We start from the raw sequence: 8,717 nt of genomic DNA, 5'->3' as shown, positions 1-8,717 counted from the left end.
AAGGTTCAGTACCTCCCCCAGTGCAGGGAATGTCACAGTGAATGTGTCTATGATTATGATGATGTGCTGGAGATTCAGATTTTGATCTGTGGTGCCTCTCCTGGGACCTGCTCTGGTGCCATCTCGAGATTTTGCTGTGATGCCTCTCCTGGGACAGCAAGGGCTGCTTCTCTCTGGAGAGCAGCTGTGCCTTCTTGCAGACCTGCTCCAGCTCCACCTGTACTGCACCACTGGAGATCTGCCAAGTTTCTCCAGGCCCCTGTACCCTCTCCTGCAGTAGTCAATTTGTTCCAGCTTTTCACAGACTCATTAGGTTAGAAGAGACCTCCAAGTCAAGTCCAACCCAACCCTAACCTCAACTAAACCATGGCACCAAGTGCCACATCCAGTCTTTTCTTAAACTCATCCAGAGGTGGTGAATCCATCACCTCCCCAGGTAGACCATTCCAACACTTTATTACCCTTTCTGTAAAAAACATTTTCCCAATGTGCAGTCTATGATTCTCTTGGCACAGCTTAAGACTGTGTTCTCTTGTTCTGTCAGTTGGTGCCTGAAGAAAGAGACCAACTCCCACCTGACCACAGCCACCTTTCAGGGAGTTGTGGAGAGTGATAAGGTCACCTCTCACTCTCCTTTTCTCCAGGCTAAACAACCCCAGATCCCTCAGTCATTCCTCCTAGGGCTTGTGCTCATCTTCCTCCTTCTCACTAGATTCTGCATCATCCATCTCTTCTTCCAGAGCATTAACACAAGGCTGGATTGCTCAGCTCCTTGCAGAATGTACTGTTTCTGCAGCTGAGGTAGGATGATACTGCATACACAGAGCAGCTCATCAATAAACTCATCCATGTGCATCAGCTCAAATCCCCCATGTCTGCTCTGACATTTTATATTCCAGTAGTCATTGTACAGTGCCAGTCAGCCTCATGTACAGCACTCTGAGCACTCATATGTACTTGAGGTCCTCATTCCTTATGAACTCTACAATGATGTCCTTCTCAGGCTGGATCTGCAGCATCCTCAGCATCAGACACAGGATGGGCGGGGGTTTAATGTTCCCTCCATAGACACCACCATGTACTTCATCTCCATGGCCTTGCCCAGCACCAGCTCGGCCAAAACTCTCCTTCTTCCAGTACTTGGACTGGTAGATGCAGGTGTGGATGATCTTCTCCCCCAGGTTCTGTGGGTTGGTGCTGTGGCTGCTGAGTGTGTCCTTCACCGTGCTGGGTGAAAGACACCACTCACAGCAGCTCCAACTCTGCTCCCCTTCCATAAGGGGCCTTCCACCTCCTCCTCCTCAGTCACTGTGCAGGCCAATCAGGGCTTGAGTTTCCTTTTCAGAACAGGAGTGACTGCCACTAGCTCAGGCTGTGCTGGCTCAGTGATGGGTTGTGTGGATGTGATGCCTCTTGCTTTGTTTCCTTTTCCCTCTGGCTTGGCTGGTTTGAAAGTAAACCAGCAGGAGAGATGGTGGTCAGGGTGGTTGGTGGCTGCAGAACTGTTGAAATGATGTTTGCAGTCTTACCAAAGGCAGTGCTCCTCCTGTGGAAGGTCTGGTCCTCCTCTGGGTCTGCTCAGTGGTGGCTGTTCCAAGTCCCCAATGTGCCCAGATTTTATATGGTCAAATCCAGGCAGGAAGGTTCAATATCTCCCCCAGGACAGGGTATTTCACAATGGAATGATGCAATCCTCTGAGTCACAGGATATTTTGAGGGCTCCTTGATGGCCCAGGTGGTTACAGCTGCCCTTGGGCCTTTGAGCCATTAGGGACCATTAGCAGAGATAAACCCCTTGGCCTGGGTGTAGTTATCACAGCTGAATCAATTTGTGAAGACAAAGAAAGGCTGCCCCGCTGCAGGGTTTGCCTCTTTCCCTTATCTGACACTCTGCTGGGGGTGGGATGTGCCCTGGGCACTGCTGAAAAGGACTCATCATTAAGATTTCATCAGGAATAATGCAGTGGGGGTACAAGCATAGTTTGGTTACACCCCAGCACACTAAACAATAGATTAAGTGCAGAGAGTGGAAATAGAAGTGAGAAGACTACCCACTGGAGGTTTTAGTAGCTCTGTTCCCAGAAAATCCTGTGCACTGGCCACAGGCTCATCCTACAGGCTTCAGCAGGCTGAGGAGAGCAGGCTGGGGGGTGTCACTGGTGAGGGTGTGTGCACACCCCATTCCACCATTTGCTTCAGGCATATTGGCAAAGCAGAGCTGAGGGCTGCTGCTGGGAGGATGATGATGGTCTGGTGACTGAAATGAAGAAGCAGCTGTCAATCCCTCACTCCAGTCACCCTTCCTGCCCGACACGGACCTCCCACAACAGTGGTGCACACAGGATTTACCCTGCTCCTACCCAAGCAGGACCCTCAAACAATGCTACAAATTCTGCATTTATTGGACAATAGTTCTATTCTTATATTAACTTGCTCAGGGAAAATTTTTGCTTGCTGTGTTCTTAGTAAATGCAACTCAGAAAAAGTTTTACTTTGATTTTAAGACAAAGAAAGCTATTGGCTTTTCAGCCTGGAGAAGAAAAGGATCAGGGACATTTCAGTGTGGTGTTCCAGTATCTGAAGTGGGCTTATGAAAAGGAAAGAGAAGAACTTTTTATATGGGGACAGAGCAAAAGGACAAAGGGCAATGATTTTTAAGTGAAAAAAAATGAGGTTTAAAGCAGATGTTATGAAGAAATTCTTCCCTGTGAGCTGGTGAGGCCCTGGCACAGGTTTCCCAGAGAAGCTGTGAGTGACCCATCCCTGAAAGTGTCCAAGGCCAGGCTGGATGGGGCCCTGAGCAACCTGGGATAGTCAAAGTGTCCCTGCCCAGGGCAGGAGGGCTGGAAGTGGATCACCTTTAAGGCCCCTTCCAACCTAAACCATTCTATGAGTCCATGAATTTAAAGTCTACAAGATACATCAAAGATTTCCTGACAATTTATAAGCTCCTTTCCCCCAGCACTGACACATTGATGCATCTTTCCTATGGAATAAGGCTGGAGTTTAAAGCAAGGGCATTTATTTGTTGGTATCTGCTTCTGCATCTCTATTTGAAATTTGATTTTGCAACTAAACAAAACCATTGATGCCACTTGATAGCTTAAGAACATAATTAAAAATATATATAAAGGAATAGTTTGTCATTATTTTATTCATAATTTAATCGTTATTTAAGTTAAATAAATATATCCAAATCAAAAGATGTTGTCATTACTTTTGTTGTATCACATCTTGTGCTTTTCTCATCTTTTAGCTGAAGGACAGGAAAGGATTTTAGTTTTCCCTGACAGTGCATTTTTTCTTTAAGGGCAGGCAAATGAAAAAAAAACCAAAAAAACTAATACCCAGGACAAACTGCTGGATGTAATAGCTCTGATCCAGGGAAATGTCTTCATTCAGAAAAGGATTTTAACTGTATTTTAACATTATCATCAGCTTCAGTGAGAGAGAAGTAGGTGTGTGTTTCCAGAATAAAAAATCAGCTTTGAACAATTTGCATCCTTCCTCTTTCTCCTCAGGAGGGACAGGAGGTCTGAGCTCCTTGATGAATGAGAACAATGAATATGCAGATCCAGCACAGCAGCCTCTTAAGGCCTTTCAGGAGACTGGTAAAAATAGACAGATCAAATAGAAGTAGGGGGAATCTCAGTGTGTATCTCACATCACTGGCTCTTTGAAATCCGGAGTGCCTGAAGCAAAGTGAAACCAGTGAATGTAAGGACAGGATGGCAAAACTGGAGTAAGAATTTTTCAGGGGAAAAGAGAAAGAGAAGTTTGAAAAAGTAATAAATGTTTCATTGCCTTAAATTCTGAAAGGGATTTGATCAATAATGGGAAATGTACCAACATATTTTGCATCTCAGTATTGATTTTTATGCTATATTTATCCTTTGAAAGGCACGAGCAGGTCAGTGCTTGAATCTGATAGAATCAGATAGAAGAGCCCTGAAAAGCTGAGGACTTTTATCACCCTCCAAAGCTACATATTTGTCACTCAAGATCACAGTGAGCATTTATTTTTGGAAAACCATCAGTTCTCTGTAGTATGTAAGAGAGAACAGTCCCAGTTGTCAGACAAAAGCCTGATGTTTCTGCTGCTGTTTGTGAGGGCTCAGACATTATCCTTATGTTTGAAAAGAAGATTATTTTCTAGCCTAACAAATAATTTATTAATTTACTTTGGCTTCCCAGTTAATCATTACCCAGCATTGCACCATTAGCAGATTTGTGACCCTCTTTATTACAATTTTATGTAAAACCCACGGCACTTACATGTTGGATTTGGTATAAATAAACTCTGGACTAACCAGAGGTTCTGTAAAAGAAAACAAATACAATCCTGATGGCTAAAAATTTCCCCCTCCCCTGAGGGAACTTGACAAGATCTGCATTTTTGTGAGGCTTTTCAGGGCTTGGACTATTCCCTCCTGGATTTCTCACATGGATCCTCCTGCCAAAGGACAATGTGCAGTCCTGTTGTAGCAGCAGTAGCCAAAATGCCCTTTGTGCAATGTTTATTTTACAACTTCTTTATATTAGCTTGCCAGCCTTCTGTTTAATTACAGTTTAAACATAAATGCTAAAATAAACCCCCAAACATCTCTATCCCTTTTTCAGCATTTCATTTCAGTGCCCTCTCTGCTCTATGAGTACTTTTACTTTTTCCTAGCCCTTTTTCTTCTATTGCGTCATGAGGGAGACAATATTTTCATTAAATATTAAACATACAACAGGACATAAAGGACAAGGAAATCTCCAAGTTAATCCTTCCATCTCGTTATGCTTTACAGCTTCATTTCAGTTTTTACTCTAACAGCCTACCAAGATCATGATAAACTGCTTAAACCTTTTCCCTCACCAGAGATCAAATGATTGTGTTGGGGTAAAACCCAGGAATTGGTTAGGGGAAGATAAATTAACACCATGACTTTGATAATAAATTTCCTAGAAAAGCTGACTGTGAATGAGATTAAGGGGGATGTGCTGTGGAGAGCTGAGCAGTGCTGCAGTGAGTGGGGCAGACCCCAAACTCTGCTTGGCTGTACCTGGTGAGGCACCAGCAAACAGCTCCACCTGGATCCTGTGAAAAAACCAAGACTAAACTGCCTAAATTAATTCTGTGTTATTTTGGGGAGTTGTGAAGATCAGAAAAAGGAAAATAAATAAAACCCCAACACTCCAAAACACCTGCCCCCATTGGTTCTTCTTTACGCAGGTAAAAGATGATGGGGATGTTAAAAATAGCACCGTGTCTATAATTTATTCAGTTGTTTTTATTTCAGGTTTGGGTGCCCCAGTTAATAGATATGGTATTCAGGCTTTCTTTGAAAAAAATAATTTCAAACTTTCCCTGCAGATAGGGATTTTTTGACAAGGGCTTTGTGCTGAGTGTCTGCTTTAATCATTCTGTGAGCTGCAGTAAAAGAGAGTTACAGTGAACCTGAAACTCAACCCCAGTATCATTTATATTCTTCCAGTGTCTAATGTCTGTAATTTACATAGAATCTGCTATTAAGGTTTTTTCTCTTTGTGAAAAAAATGCTTCTTTTGGTCTTTCAATTAGACAACTGCTGCATCTTGTATTATTGACAGGTTTTGCCAGACAAAGTGGGGAAAATTTAAGTTGTACAGTTTCATTTCTTCTCAATTTTGAAAGATGTATTTATTTCTGTTGATGTTTTCTAAAGATTATAGGTCTTCAGGTAGAGAGCTTTAAACAGTAATTATTCCTGTCAGGATGAAAGGGGGGATAAATGGACTTCTAGGTCTTTGCTATTTACACTGATGATATTCAGCCTTGCTCTAAATGTCATTATGTTTACAAGATAAAGTAACCTCTGTGTTTTGGCACCAAATTTTGCTGCTTTTCTTAATGTACACAAAAGCTGTCCAAACAACTGTTGTTTGACAGATGTCCAAGCTGTCAAAACAAGTAACAAATAGAATGAAAAGGAAGCACTAAAATTTGTAGAAGATGTGGACAAAAAAACTCTTTTTCTTATTGGAAAGAGAACTGAGCACATGAACCGAAGAGATTTTTCCCATTAATACTCTTCCCTGAATTTCCATTATTGCAAAGGTGCTTTAGTGCTGAAAATCAGAACTTGCATTAATATTAGAGCTGATTTACTCCATATTTTCCTGTTAAATAAAATTGGCTTCTATAAATAAATAGACCTGCGTGTTCCAGGCTAATACCATTTTACTCTGCCTTGTAATCTCTGTAAGTGCTGCAGTTCAGATATTCCAAGAATGCACATGGAACACTGACTGCTGGACTGTGCTCACTGCATTCTCATAAAAATTCCTGTAAAGCATGTCAGGAGTGTCACACAGCCAATTCAGCACTAGGCAGCTCCCAATAAATGTTTTGCTTCTGTTCTAAATTGCTTCAGGCAGAATTACATGAATATCCTAAATTCAGATATCTTCAGATAACATGAAACAAAATACTATAATACCTTTGAGATTGTTGTTTTATTTACCCAAAGACTCTAATTTGGGGCAGTAATATGGAGGGCATGCCTGTGACAAACTGGATTCTTGCAGAAGTTTTGAGGGAGGTAGATTTTTAAACTTCCCTTTGTAGTTTGGTTTTGAAACCTCCTTGTACCTTACCTGAAAAATTTTAATGGAATCAATTTTGTGCAGGAGGCTGTTTCAGTGTGAAAAATGCCATTGCAGGCTTGATACTGAAGACATAATTTCTTGTGAGCATAAAGTCATGCACTAATAAAGTAATAGTTCAATTGGGGCTGCTCTACATAAGCTCAGTCCCAGCAATTTCACAGCTGGTTTTGGCTGAGTTGATGCATATCCAGTGCGGGGGATAACTCACTTTGAATGGACTGAAGGCAAATATCTTTTACTTTGCTCTTCTGTATTTATTAAGATTTTCAACTTAATTATTTTGATTTCATGAAAAATGGTAATGACCAGTTAGGTATATTTTATTTGTCCACAGAGGGGATCATGTTTACTTTTACTTCAGTACATTAATTATAGTAATTTCTAGTTTTGATATAGCAAAGGATGTTTTCCTTTGTTTTAAAGGCTTGTATTATGTATACTGAACCTCTTCTTTAACCAGTTAAGATGTATAAATCATAAGGAACTATATTTGGGTGATCCTTGTGGGTCTCTTCCAACTCAGGATATTCTATGATTCTGTAATTCTATAAAGTAGTTAATTCACATTATATAGATGTTCATTAAAGTGGATTTTTCTAATACCACCTAGAAGGTGATGTACGTGTTTTTAATCTTGAACTATGACTTGTTCAGATGATTTCTGTCAGCAGCTGTAGAGATGAAGATTGTGCAGTGTTAATTTTGCTGTATGGGACTGATCAGGAAAGCAGTGATGGTGTTTTCTGGCCAGGTGCCCAATGTCATGTCTGGGGTCACACCAGGGCTGTGACAGGTTTGGGTTCAGCCCATGGTGTGTGACATTGGGCCAAGGCAGGATTTGTTCCCATGGTTCACCCCTTCCACTGGGGCAGCAGCAACACTCTGCTGCTGGCAGAGGATATTGTGGGAATGCGTTGGCTTCAGTGCTGTCCTCTTGAAGGTCAGCTACTTAACTGCTCAAAAATAGTTTCCTTCCATTGTTTTGTTAGGAAAGTAACTACTTCATTATCCCAGCTCAGGATTAATGGTACTGTTTGATGAGTGGTTGGGAGAGAGGAAAAGAAAAGCTTTCCAGGCATTCCTTTGGCTTATGGCTTTATCTCAGTTTTAACAAGTGACAGCAGCACTGTGCTGACCTCCAGAGAAGGATGCTGAGCATGTTTGTACTTGGTAATTTTACTGCATCAGCAAAGGACCGATGATATCAGCAGTTTGCTCAGCACAGGGACTGTGGCATGTGGGTCCACTAAAACTGACCACTAAGCCCCTAGGAAAGCAAGACATCACCCTGAGAGCCCCATACCTATAGATACAATGTCTGTCTCTGAATCTCAGTTTATTTCATACAATGACATGACGGTGGTGAACTTTGTCATATTCCAGAAACTTACCCTTGTAATGTGTGGTTTTGCCAGAATTTGGAATGAAAAACTTTGGCTGAGTGGCAGCCTTATTGTTACAAGCAAATATTGGTAACTGCCTTAGCAGTGGCCGGGTGTGGTCACAGATTAATACCCACTGCAGTCTCACATGCTGAGATCACAAACACTATGCACACTATAAGCACCAGAAGACAATTCCCAGAAGGCAAAATATTGTGGTTTCTCTGCAGTTGGAACTGAACGAGAAGTTAAGAAACACAGTTGCTCTGTCCTCCTCTACCTGACTTTTAAGCTATTACACAAACATCACAATGATCAGGTTTCTCGAGGCACTCACACCACCCTTCACCAATTTTTCCAGGCCATTCTGGCTTATTTGGACGCAGGATCAAGTGTTTGGACACAAGTAGAAGTGCTGATTTGTTTCAGACACCTTCAGAAGCCAGGGGATGCTGTAGAGCAGATTGTATGAGTTCATCTCTGGGGTTTCAATTCCTTTAACTCAGTTAGTCCAGGTAAATCTCTGGACTCTTGCAAGCCCTTTCCAAGTCAAGAAATCTTTTACTGATAGTTACTTAGGTCCTGCAGCTCACTGTGGACACTGACATGTCAGTGGAAATGGTTCAAACTGCACTAGGGGGGAGATTTAGCCTGGGTATTAGGAAGCATTTCTTTACTGAAAGGGTGGTCAAAACCTGGACC

General features: G+C 42.0%; 1 pseudogene across 1 annotated transcript; it reads right to left on the bottom strand.

Annotated features, from left to right (window-relative positions):
• Positions 1–677: 677 nt before the first annotated feature.
• LOC310905769 (pre-mRNA-splicing factor 38A-like) lies at positions 678–1,277 on the bottom strand (annotated as a pseudogene). The gene has a single exon. The product of its transcript is annotated as a pre-mRNA-splicing factor 38A-like (transcript).
• Between the last annotated feature and the right edge of the window lie 7,440 nt (positions 1,278–8,717).

Source organism: Zosterops lateralis (assembly GCF_965231275.1).
Source record: "Zosterops lateralis genome assembly, chromosome: 2".
NCBI lineage: Eukaryota > Metazoa > Chordata > Aves > Passeriformes > Zosteropidae > Zosterops > Zosterops lateralis.
Note: the sequence above shows the minus strand (reverse complement) of the source record. Positions and strands in the feature narration are given on the sequence as shown.